This window comes from Mobula hypostoma, chromosome 3 (assembly GCF_963921235.1).
Source record: "Mobula hypostoma chromosome 3, sMobHyp1.1, whole genome shotgun sequence".
Classification (NCBI taxonomy): domain Eukaryota; kingdom Metazoa; phylum Chordata; class Chondrichthyes; order Myliobatiformes; family Myliobatidae; genus Mobula; species Mobula hypostoma.
Genome location: NC_086099.1, coordinates 75,759,765 through 75,771,733, shown reverse-complemented (window position 1 = coordinate 75,771,733; position 11,969 = coordinate 75,759,765).

The window sequence follows — 11,969 nt, the reverse complement described above, 5'->3', positions numbered from 1 at the left end:
AGCAAGGCTAATTCAGTACCACGACTTGTGGTGCTGTATGGAAATACTAAAGACATGTGCGTAGGAGAGAGGAACTGTTTGTGCTGAAAAACAAGTTGAGCTTTTCTCTTCTAGTTAATGTTATTAACTCAAATAAATTATATTTATATATTCACTTATAGTCGCTTAGAGAGCAAAATCCAGAATGTAATGTGTGTGGGAAGTTACGTGTGTATACACAGTTACATAAGGTTTAGGATCATTAAAAACTCCTAAACACAACACTGAATTTTGCTGGAAAATGTAACTAATTTCTTCTCTAAAGCTTTGGTCTAGTTGTTATTCATAAATATCTCTTGACAGCTAATGTACGTTAGGTTTAAGCTACCTCCCAACATGGTTCACAGAAACCAACTATTTGCTTGTGAAGGAAATAAGGACTCTATTCTGAAGGTGAAATGTATGGGATGTTTCAAGATGAGAATAGCTTAAGAGATGTCAACACAAAATGCTCATTTGGAATTCAGAATGGTTGCAAAAACCTTAGTCTGCAGCAGCAACAGCAGTAATAAAATCAATGGTTAATTTCAAAACTATATCTGATACATCTGACACAAGCGCTCAGAATTAAATCAAATCTAACACAAGGTTGAACACAGTTAGGAGAAAAGCATGGCACAGGGTAAGTGAAAGGATAATGACTATTTGAGTATTTAGTCCTTTATTTCAAAATCACAAAATACATGAAAAACCTAATTATCCTCCTATTTGTGGTAATGCCCTCAAGGGGAAAGTCCCTTCCAACATCTGTAAGTTTGTAATTTTGTGCGGTTTATAAGAGGAAAGTAGCAGAACTGGTGCCTTTAACAGCACAATAGGTAGCTGGAAAGATATTATAGCCAACAGCTTGACTAAGAAGCCAAGATAATTTCATTCCCTTAGGCAGTATTTGATTTCCTCTGTTAGTCATAATGTAACAGTGATCCGTATGTCACAAAGCCAGAATCATAATTTTATTTTGTAATACACAATTAAAAGCTGCAAGAAAATAATGGGCAAATGATCATGTGCTATTGTAAAGCTGCACACCAGGTTCTTGTAAGGTTCAGGGGAGTTAGTTTTATCTTTCGAAAGTGAATGTGGGGTCTCAATCCTGAATGTGGGGTTGCTAAGTAGGCCAGTACGTGTTTGAGCCAATGATTCTTTGTATGTTTAATCAAAAAATTCAGGAGTAGGTTTTATTATCAAAGTACATATATGTCACAATATACAACCCTGAGATTCATTTTTTGTGGGCATACTCTATAAATCTATAGAATAATAACCATAATAGAATCAATCAATGAATGATGGCTCAACTAGCACATTCAACAAGAGTGCAGAAATAAACAAACTGCACAAATATAAAAAGAAGAAATAATAATAAAAAAAATAAGCAATATCTATCGAGTGCTTATCACCTTCAAGATAAAGAGTCCTTGAAGGTGAACCCATTGGTATGGGAACATTTCAATAATGGGGCACGATAAGTTGAGTGAAGTTATCCATTTTTTGTTCAAGAGCCTGATGGTTGAGGGGTATTAACTGTTCCTGAAGCTGGTGGTGTGAGTCCTGAGGCTCTGGTACTTTCTTAGTAGAGAATATGTCCTGGGTGGTGGGGGTCTCTGAAGATGGATACTGCTTTCCTGAAACAGTGTTTCATGTAAATACGCTCAATGGTAATAAATATAAAAGTGAAAAAGTGAATATTTCAGTCAAAGCAAGCAGAAAAGGCATTGAACTCTTTTTGGAGCAAAACCTTGTTCTCACATATGTCGCTTGATTTTACTTTGTAGGAGGTGATAGTATTCAAGCTCTACCACAGCTGACAGCTTTGAGTGCAGCCTCCCTCACAGCAATGTTCTATTGTATCCAAGACACAACGTGCTGCAGGATCTTTGCCCCATTAATTCTACCATTGCAGAATTTGCTGAGGAAATCAAGTTGGCCTTGAGCTTTTGGAGCCAGATGGGTCTGATGAACGATGACCTGAGATGTGGTCTAGAGTCACACAGAAAAGTTAGGACATCAAAGTAAGGGATCACTACATCAAGGCAGTGGTGGTAGTGAGAAGAGTTGGGGATAGCTTTCAGGGTAGGAATATTAGTGAAAGGACACCTAGAAAGGGAAATAGAGGGAATGTGTTGAAGAAAAAGATATTTGGGGATAGAGACATGAAGGAAAAACATCACCGAAGGGACATTATGTGAAGGACAAACATTAGTCAGAAAATTTGATGAAATGGTATCAACAGAAGGAATGTCTTGGAATGGGGCAAGGACAACTTTGAAGCTTGAGATATAAAGTTTCCGACATGTGATTGTGTGACAGGGAAAAACGCGAAGTCAGTGTTGGACAGAGTCCAGATTAAGAGTTGAATATGCAGTTGAGGTAATTGGATTTTGGATTAAATTCTTTCGTGGAGCATTCAGAAACAGAGATGCATTAAATATTTCTGGTACAACGTACAAATGCATCAAGTCCTTGACTAAAACTGCTGAGTCAATTACAAACACGAAGTTGGAGTTATGTAATCGTATTAACAGAGAATTGCTTAGCTTGTCAAAAGATTCAAATCAGAACTTTGATGCATACAACATATTCAGCAGAAACAAAATACAAAAAGAAACATTGCAATATTCCATGAATGAAGTAGTTTCCATCACGACTCTGGAAATGAGAACAGGACTGATACGAGAGCTGGATTCCACTAACAGAAGTTAAGGAATAAAAACATATTATTGCTGTTTAAAATACAGATTCCTGAATAATGTTAAGAAGATAGAGGAAGAGATATGTTGACGGAAACAAACACAAATAATTGTGTCATAGTAACAGGTGTTTTTCTTAATCCAAAAATGGATTGCGATAGTGATAAAATAGTTGCAGAATAGGGGAGAGGTTTCAGTACTGATTCCTAATTTGCTTGTAAGATCATTTTTTTTCTCTCTAGTACTGAAGATCTATCTTGATCTTGTAGCAAAATAGAATATGCAACAATTACTCTAAATAGCTTAATGCTCAGGCAATATCTCAGGAGGAGATATTATTATAGCTCCGAAAAAAAAATTTTAAGGGTATACAGCCAAAGACACTTGTCCTTGACTGAGGTGGGGAAGCATTATTTTCAATTATATAAAGATAGACTGGAAGTGAGAATTAGCAGTTTGCGCTCAAAGAATGGAACATCTCATTAATTTGTAAAGTTTTCAAAAGGATTGTTGTCATGAGATGTTTTCTCTATCTGGAAAGCCAAGGACAAAGAACCATTCTTTTAGCTTAAACTGAAGGAACAAGAAATTTCTTTATATGGATGGTGTTACGTGGAAGCAGATTCACGGATTCATTAAGTGGGGTAGAAGACACTGATTGCAAGTAAGCACATTAACTATTTATTTACAAAGTGATATACTCAACAAGTACTTACCTAAGCACCCCTAAATTACACAATTACAACACTAAACATTCAACAAACAGTTATTTATCTAAGTGTGTGTGTGGGCCCTCCTTTCTACAGCACACTTTCTCAATAATACTTCAGCCTCTTCACAACCTAGTCTGAAGGGGGGGTCCATTGCAAAAAGGGACAGAGGGTCTCAAAGGTGCTGTTAATTTACCACCGGGGTTCCCGAAACCAGAAGCCAGTGCTGTGGCATGAAAGCCAGCCAGTGGGAGAGAGATGCCGCATACTTCAAAGGGCCAATCAGTGACCAGCACAGCGGAAACGGCTTTCAACCAGCAGGTGAGTTAACCCTTCATGTTACATCCATGTCTTGAATTGCAGCACCATCACAATTTGGCCCCAAGGCTAGAATAACCCCCACAAATGCCCCACTAAACTACATATAAAACACAAAACTACAATACCCAGTACTATCAGCCCAATAGTCATTATGCAGTGCACTATGGTAGTGACACGGACTTCCTAGCACCCCAAAAAGCTGCCAACACCCCCCCACACCTCCCCCCCGCCCCCGCCGACCGGTGTATAATAGCCGGTTCCTGGCTTTCTTAATCTTATCCACCAACTGTCAGATATGGTCAGTCAGGTGAGTGATTTTCCCCAACTCATCTGGATTGTAGATGTAGCATTCTTGACCAATAACAGCTCGTGCCTTGTTTTTCAGCTAACATTTAGTCTGAGGCCATTGGATTCTTAAAGGCAACCATTTTGAATAGCCATTATTTCGGCCCATACTCAGGTCAGTGCATCTTCCGTGTGCTTGAGAGCTATGGCTGTCTTGTTGGGCAGCGCCTATGACAGAGGCTACATGCATCAGTTTTTGGGAGAGGCTGTACCATACTGTGGAAAGGCTATTATCCAAAACCTTTCTGACCTTTCTGTGATAGTCAACACCCAAGGAGCCCCACAAACTGCTGCACTTCTTTCTTCAAGGTGGGACCATAGCATTCAAAATCTTGCATTTGGTCTTATCAGATGTCTCCAGCTGTCCAGAATGTCACCGTATGCCCAGGAATAGAACATACTGAATGAGGCCCTGTATCTTATCAGGGTTGATAAATTAACCCCACTCCCTCAGGAAGGTAACCACTACATCCTGCAAGGGCCCCTATAACAGCACATCTTTGGGATACAAAGATGCTAGAGTCTAGCTGTATCCCCTGTGAATCTCGAGCTACCATGCTGTGGTACAATGTGGGACTGTGTACATACCCCGGGGGAAGTGGCAAAATAAAATTTACTGCTGACCCTCCCACATGAAGGCAAACTGGTCCTGTGACTCTGGACTCAGGAGAATGGAGGAAAATAGCACTGGCCAGGTCCACTACTGAACATCAAAGCTTTCCCTCCCTATTATCTTATGTCTTTGATAATGGTCACTACATCCGGGACAACCGCTGTGAGGGGCAGTGCATATTTATTCAACTATTGATAGTCGACCGTCATGCCATCTCCGTACTGGAGATGGTAGAGCGAATGACTCCCTCCTGCAGCAGGGCGTCTATAGTCTTCCCAGTCTGTTTGGCGCCTCCTGGAATCCAGTACTGTTTAGTGTTGACCACCCTGAAGGGGAGCAGAATCACCAAAGTCTCCCACTTGACCAATCCCACCAGTACCCTCGCCTGGGCCACCCCAAAGGTAAAATGACATTTACTTGTTTGCAGAGATCTGCCCCTCAGCACATTCATACCAAGAACGCATTCAGGATGATGGCACCACCAAGGCAGTGATGGGTCCTGGCTCTCCTGGTCTGATGGCCACTTGCAGGTAGGAAGCTGGGAAGCTGCTAAACTCTTGATGGTAGCCCAGTGATCCTGCCAACTGTCGGATTACCTGGAACTTTTATTTTATTTTATTTAGCGATGCACCAAGCAGTAGGCCCTTCCAGCCCTACATACCAAGCTGCCCCAGCAACCCCTGACAAATCCGATTAACTCTAACCTAATCGTGGGATAACTTACAATGACCAATAACAGTGCCACACTAACAACTATGCTACCATTGTGCCCATGGAATGATGGCATATTTGGCACCAGCGCCTTCCAACACTGTACATTCCCTTTCCCCCAGTGCACCACAACGGGTACTTAAAGCCTCAGGTCCCCTGGCTGAGCAGCCCTGGCCCCATCCCTACGTGAGCGGACTTGGAGGGCACCACCCCTGTCGCTGCTGGAGTCCTATGTAGGGCCTAAAGCAAGGAACATAGGAAATTCTGATCCTGAAATGAGGAATCTGGCAAGGGATAAAATGAACCCTTACCCTGGGAGGGGTTAGACGATAACCATATTCCCTTCTCAGTTCCCTTGTCTGACTTCTCCTCGCAGCATTCCCTCTGCATCACATAAAGGGCGGGAGTGGGAATCCCATCAACTTGCTGCTTCGCCATCCCTGCCATAAGAGACGCTAAAAACATCTCCTGGGACGTGGGATCCCCCCCCTCTCCATCTGCTTATCCAACTTCCAAGCACAGATTGCATAGCTTCTGCCTCATATTTCAACCCTTCTAGCAACTGAATCACTACATTTATACCACCAACCCCAATTAAAAGCAGCACAATCACTTTCAAATGGGGAGCTGTTGTTGTAACCAAACACCCTACCATGGCAGGGGCTAATTCAGAATCCTCTGCTGGGCTCCTACTATCAGTGTATAAATCTGTAATTAAATTCTGCTCAAGGAAGCAAGGGTATCTGACCTTGACTGCCACTGCCACCCAATCCTATAAGGAATTATTCCCCTCATGGGGAATGAGTGGCATCCTCAGTGCTTTATTGACAGCGCACTGGGCCAGCAGCTCCAGTACCACATTCGTCCCATATCCTCAACAACCACATGGCCTGAGGTTCTCTCAGCCTCTGCCTGTACCTGTCCACCAGTCCAGACAGTTTCTTGGCGGAGAACTCACTGACCTCTTTCCTCTTGGAGGGGATCATTGTACTACTCCACCCACATTCCTCGTCCTCATACTGTCCCAGAAATGGGTTAATGGGGCCACGGGCCAAAAACCTCATGTCGGGTATGAGACTGTGTGGACACTGTCTGGCCTGAACTGACTCAGGTACGTAGGGGGAAGGGTGATTATTTTGAGGGAGAAAAATTGGACTTTGTTTTACTCTCTCTTCCTGAACCTCACCATCCAGCCTGATATCCCTATCACCATCCATATGTTGGGATCATTTCCCCATAGCTTCAAGACTCAGACCTTAACAGGATCTTGTTGCCAATTAGCCCATCATGCAACCTCTTTTGAGGCACCTTCATTATCCAACAAGCTATCACCAAACTTGTCTTCTAGCTCTTTGGCCTGGGTTTGTGCTAAGCAGGCAGCGCCCCCCATGGTGGTACAGCACTGGTGCAGCAAACCTCTGCTTTGTTCATTAGATTTACTATCTCCTGCTCTCCCTGTGCAATCAATTTGTGCTGGTTCTTTACAGTGATTGCCAGCAGACAAAAGGCACCTCTTTGTCTCCCTTTCTTGCCTGGGAACCCTACCTCATTTAATACGAACACAATGTAGTGTTGGAATTACATTCCGTGGAAGTCCATCTTATCTGACCAATCCACTGGCGAGCCATGGCCACCAGTAGACTGGCAAGATTGCTGAACCCAGCAGTGATGTTGGTCCATCCTGGGACTCTGCACTCCTCACATGGTGTCCCGCTTGCTTGTTCTTACCCCTGAGCATTCTAAACTCGTGTTACACTCACCAAATCCTGTCGTCTGCGCCAAGTACTATGCAGAAGCAGATTCGTAGATTCATTAAGTGCAACAGGAGACACTGATTACGAGTAAGCTTGTTAACTATTTACTTACAACCAAACAGTGAAACACTTAACCAATCAACAAAATCAAACAAGTATTTATCTAAAACAACCTAAGACCGAACATTTAAAAAAAGCTACTTATCTAAGTGTTCATGCAGGCCCTGTTTTCTACAGTACACTTTCTCATCATCCTTCAGCCCTCTTTGCAACCCAGTCTGAAGAGGATCCCCTAGCGAACGCCAGCCAATGGGAGCAAGCTGATATATCTTTCGAACAGGGCAATCAGTAACCAATATGGTGGAAACGGCTTTCAGCCAACAGGTAAGTTAACCCTTGTTTGCAAATCTTTGGGATTTGCTACATGAATGGCTTGGTGTGCTCATTTGCTGAATATGTTCAAGTTGAAATTGATAGATATTTGAATACATAGGGGATCACAGAATATGACTAGCAGCTGGTAAAATGAAATGAGATACAGGATCAGTCATGATATGAAATGTTATGGTGGGCTCAAAGAGCCATATACTGCATCCCATTCTTGCTTCTACTTCTCACACTTAAACAGGAGATGATTTGGTTTTCGACCATAAATATAGATATATTATTTTAAGAAAAATATCAGTATAGCATTTCTTTAAATAAGCAGAACAATTTTTATTAAAGGAAGACTTCAACGTTAGACATATCTAGGACAAATAATGCAAAATGAAAATTCAGCTAGATATTGAAAATATAGGAGTAAAGATTGATAGAGAAGGGACAGGTATATCCTGACACATTCTCTAGTATAGTAAGAGAAGTCAGGCAGTAATTGCAAAAGATATTTCTAACTCTTTGGGTAAGGAAACTGAGCAGAAAACTGACACATTTTTCAATGAAACTGCTGGCTCAGAAGGGGTCAAATAAATTAGTTAAATAATTATTAGCTAATGAAGCTAGTTATGATGATCAATAAATTGTCAAATTAATCTTAACTCTGGGGAAACATTTATACAAACCAACTATGGATAGCTAAAATACATTTGTTAATGACCGTATGTCATAAAACCCACTCAAGATTTTTAAGGAAAAAATTATTGTCTTAATAATGGAATAAGTAGATTAGTATTTTTAAAAGTTATTTAATAAAGGGATAATTGGAGATGGCGGTTACTAAAATCAAGGCAAACAACACAAACTGGGAACACACATCAAAGTTGCTGGTGAACGCAGCAGGCCAGACAGCATCTCTAGGAAGAGGTACAGTCGACTTTTCGGGCCGAGACCCTTCGTCAGGACTAACTGAAGGAAGAGCTAGTATGAGATTTGAAAGTGGGAGGGGGAGGGGGAGATCCAAAATGATAGGAGAAGACAGGAGGGGGAGGGATGGAGCCAAGAGCTGGACAGGTGATTGGCAAAAGAGATACGAGAGGATCATGGGACAGGAGGTCCATGGAGAAGGAAAAGGGGAAGGAGGGGAAAACCCAGAGGATGGGCAAGGGGTATTGTTAGAGGGAGAGAGGGAGAAATAGGAGAGAGAGAGAAAGAATGTGTGTATATAAATAAATAACGGATGGGGTATGACGGGGAGGTGGGACATTAGCGGAAGTTAGAGAAGTCAATGTTCATGCCATCAGGTTGGATGCTACCCAGACAGAATATAAGGTGTTGTTCCTCCAACCTAAGTGTGGCTTCATCTTTACAGTAGAGGAGGCCGTGGATAAACATATCAGAATGGGAATGGGATGTGGAATTAAAATGTGTGGCCACTGGGAGATCCTGCTTTCTCTGGCGGACAGGGCATAGGTGTCCAGCGAAACGATCTCCCAGTCTGCATCCAGTCTCGCCTATACATAGAAGGCCACATCGGGAGCACCGGACGAAGTATATCACACCAGCCTACTCACAGATGAAGTGTCGCCTCACCTGGAAGGACTGTCTGGGGCCCTGAATGGTGGTAAGGGAGGAAGTGTAAGGGCATGTGTTGCACTTGTTCCGCTTACAAGGATAAGTGCCAGGAGGGAGATCAGTGGGGAGGGGTGGGGGGGACGAATGGACAAGGGAGTCGTGTATGGAGCAATCCCTGCGGAAAGCAGACGGGGAGGAGGGAAAGATGTGCTTAGTGGTGGGATCCCGCTGGAGGTGGCGGAAGTTACGGAGAATAATATGTTGGACCTGGAGGCTGGTGGGGTGGTAGGTGAGGACCAGGGGAACCCTATTCCAAGTGGGGTGATGGGAGGATGGAGTGAGAGCAGATGTGCGTGAATCTCTTACTAGCTCTTCCTTCAGTTAGTCCTAACGAAGGGTTTCGGCCCGAAAAGTCGACTGTACCTCTTCCTCGAGATGCTGCCTGGCCTGCTGTGTTCACCAGCAACTTTGATGTGCGTTGCTTGAATTTCCAGCATCTGCAAAATTCCTCGTGTTTACAATTCAAACCAGTCATTGTTTTGTTAAATATTTGATTTCTTGTGCAAATATAAAACAATTCTTGAAACTTAAATGCAAAGGAATGACCTATATGCTTCCATTCACCTTCATATCTACATACGCTTACAATTGCTTGCAGACCATTAAAGATTGTCGTCTTGTTTTATTATTTCCATCCCCTCATTCTTCTCTGGGAGCAGGTGAGATTGAATTTTTTTTAACTTTAAGTTGTGTATGGAACTTTATTCCTCACTCTGATCTATTCCAAGTTTCTGGGTATCGTGACTGGAAAGTCTATGTTATTTTCACTCTGACTGTGTGGCTGGCGGTTGATTACAGAAGCACACACAAAAAATAAATATGAATAAAGAATGAACTGCATGGCAGAGGCAAAAGAATTATTTTTTGCTGGCCATGACCAAGACATTATCTTTAAATTTAATGCTGTGTAGACTAATCCAAAAAAAGGCTGTACCTGAAGGGTCATTAAGCCCCATAAATAAGAGCTTATGGCAGTCTCCATCTGGCTGCCTTTGGCATATGATACTTCATTTCTCTGATTATTGTTGGCTCTCTGTGAAAGATGGTCAACTTTGAGTGGACCAGGAAATGAATTCCAAGCTCCAGATTGAGAACAGAATTAAACCAGTGCGCCAGTCATTCATAATGGTCTGAAGCAGGTAAAGTCACATGAAAGTTGAACTAGTTCAGTTAATACCAGAAAAGACTTTTCATATCTATGCCCAAACCATTTCTAGCACAAAAATAAAACTCACTAAGCTGTATATATAAACATGCAAATAAATGGCGGTTCCAAAGCTGTGCTTCTTAATGTATAACAGCTACTCTAAATGTGAGTAGGGAGTAGAAAATTGTTTTTCTCTGCTGGAAAGAACTTGAGCAGTATTTTTTTTGGAATGAAAGATGCTTTAATGGAGTGAAATTTGAATACAAATAGTAGCTTAACAGCTGGCAGTGTGACTGTACCAGCTGAAGAGATTTTAGCCTAGACTTGCTGAGCTGGGCTTTTTCATTTTCAAGTGCACAAGAACGTAAGGAATAGAGGCAGTAGGACTCCATTCTACTCCTCATGCTCACTCCAACATTCACTATGATCATGGAACTTAGATGTAATTTTTATTTTCATACCTCTTTCTTTTACTGACCGCGTATCCCACAATTTCCTAAGTATCTAAAAGCAATCATTCTCTGTAATGAATGTCTTCTGCAATGGAGCCTCTAATTTGTTAAATATTGTTTGTTGACTGTCATGTCTCTTAACATGGGTTTCCAGTTAGTCATAGGGCCGCCCGGTAGCGTGTTAGCTCAACCATTCAAATTCTCATTGCTGCCTGTAATGAGGTGTGAACACATGGGTTTCCTTCGGGTGCTCTGGTTTCTTCCCACAATCCCAAGATATACCAGTTGGTAGGTCAATTGGTCATTGTAAATTGTTCCATGATTAGGCTAGGATTAAATCGAGGAATTGCTGGGCAGCATGGCTCAAAGGTTCAGAAGGTCAGTGCTATATCTCAATAATAAATAAAATAGTTAACTCATGCTTCATGCCTTTCTAAATCACATTGTCTATACAAAATATTATCATTATCATTCTTTCCTCTTAGCTATTTGGTTATTAATGAATCCTTTGTCATTGCGCAACACTAGACCATTGCTCCAAATGTACTAGTCCAGATCCGCGTAGCTATTAGTGCAGGTAAGGCAAGTTTGTGGTGGAGTGGTGAGCTCGCGCCTAGTATAAGGAACCCAAGTGACACATATATGGGTCAGAACAACTGCTGTTCACAGAAATTGTCTGGAACTCAATGACAGAGGGGGATGTTTTGCCATTCATTCATGCTGCCAAGTTTATTCAATGGCATTTAATAAAATACAAATTATTAAAAATTGCAGCTTCATTTATTCTAATTAAGATGGGACCAACGAATAATGCTACCAAAGGTGATATCCTCGTGACAGGTCACGAAGCAACTCCTTTCACTGCTTTTATATCTTATTTTTACTTCATTTGTCGCTTAGCCACAGTTGGAGCCTGCTACCGACATTCCGATGGTGTATTTTTGAATAAATCTGGAGCTTTGCTCTCTCCAAGAGTGTTCCAAAAGGCTGCGAGCAAAACGTGCGGCATGGAGGGCAGAAGCTGGGAGACAGGGCACGAGCCAGTGATCGACACTGTCTCTCGCCAATCTCACTGAGGGAGATTGAAATCGTCGAGGCTGGTGCAGAGAGCAAGTGAATATTTGGTGACATATACAAGCTTCTTGCTCACTGTTGCTGCAGGAAGGTATCTGCGTGT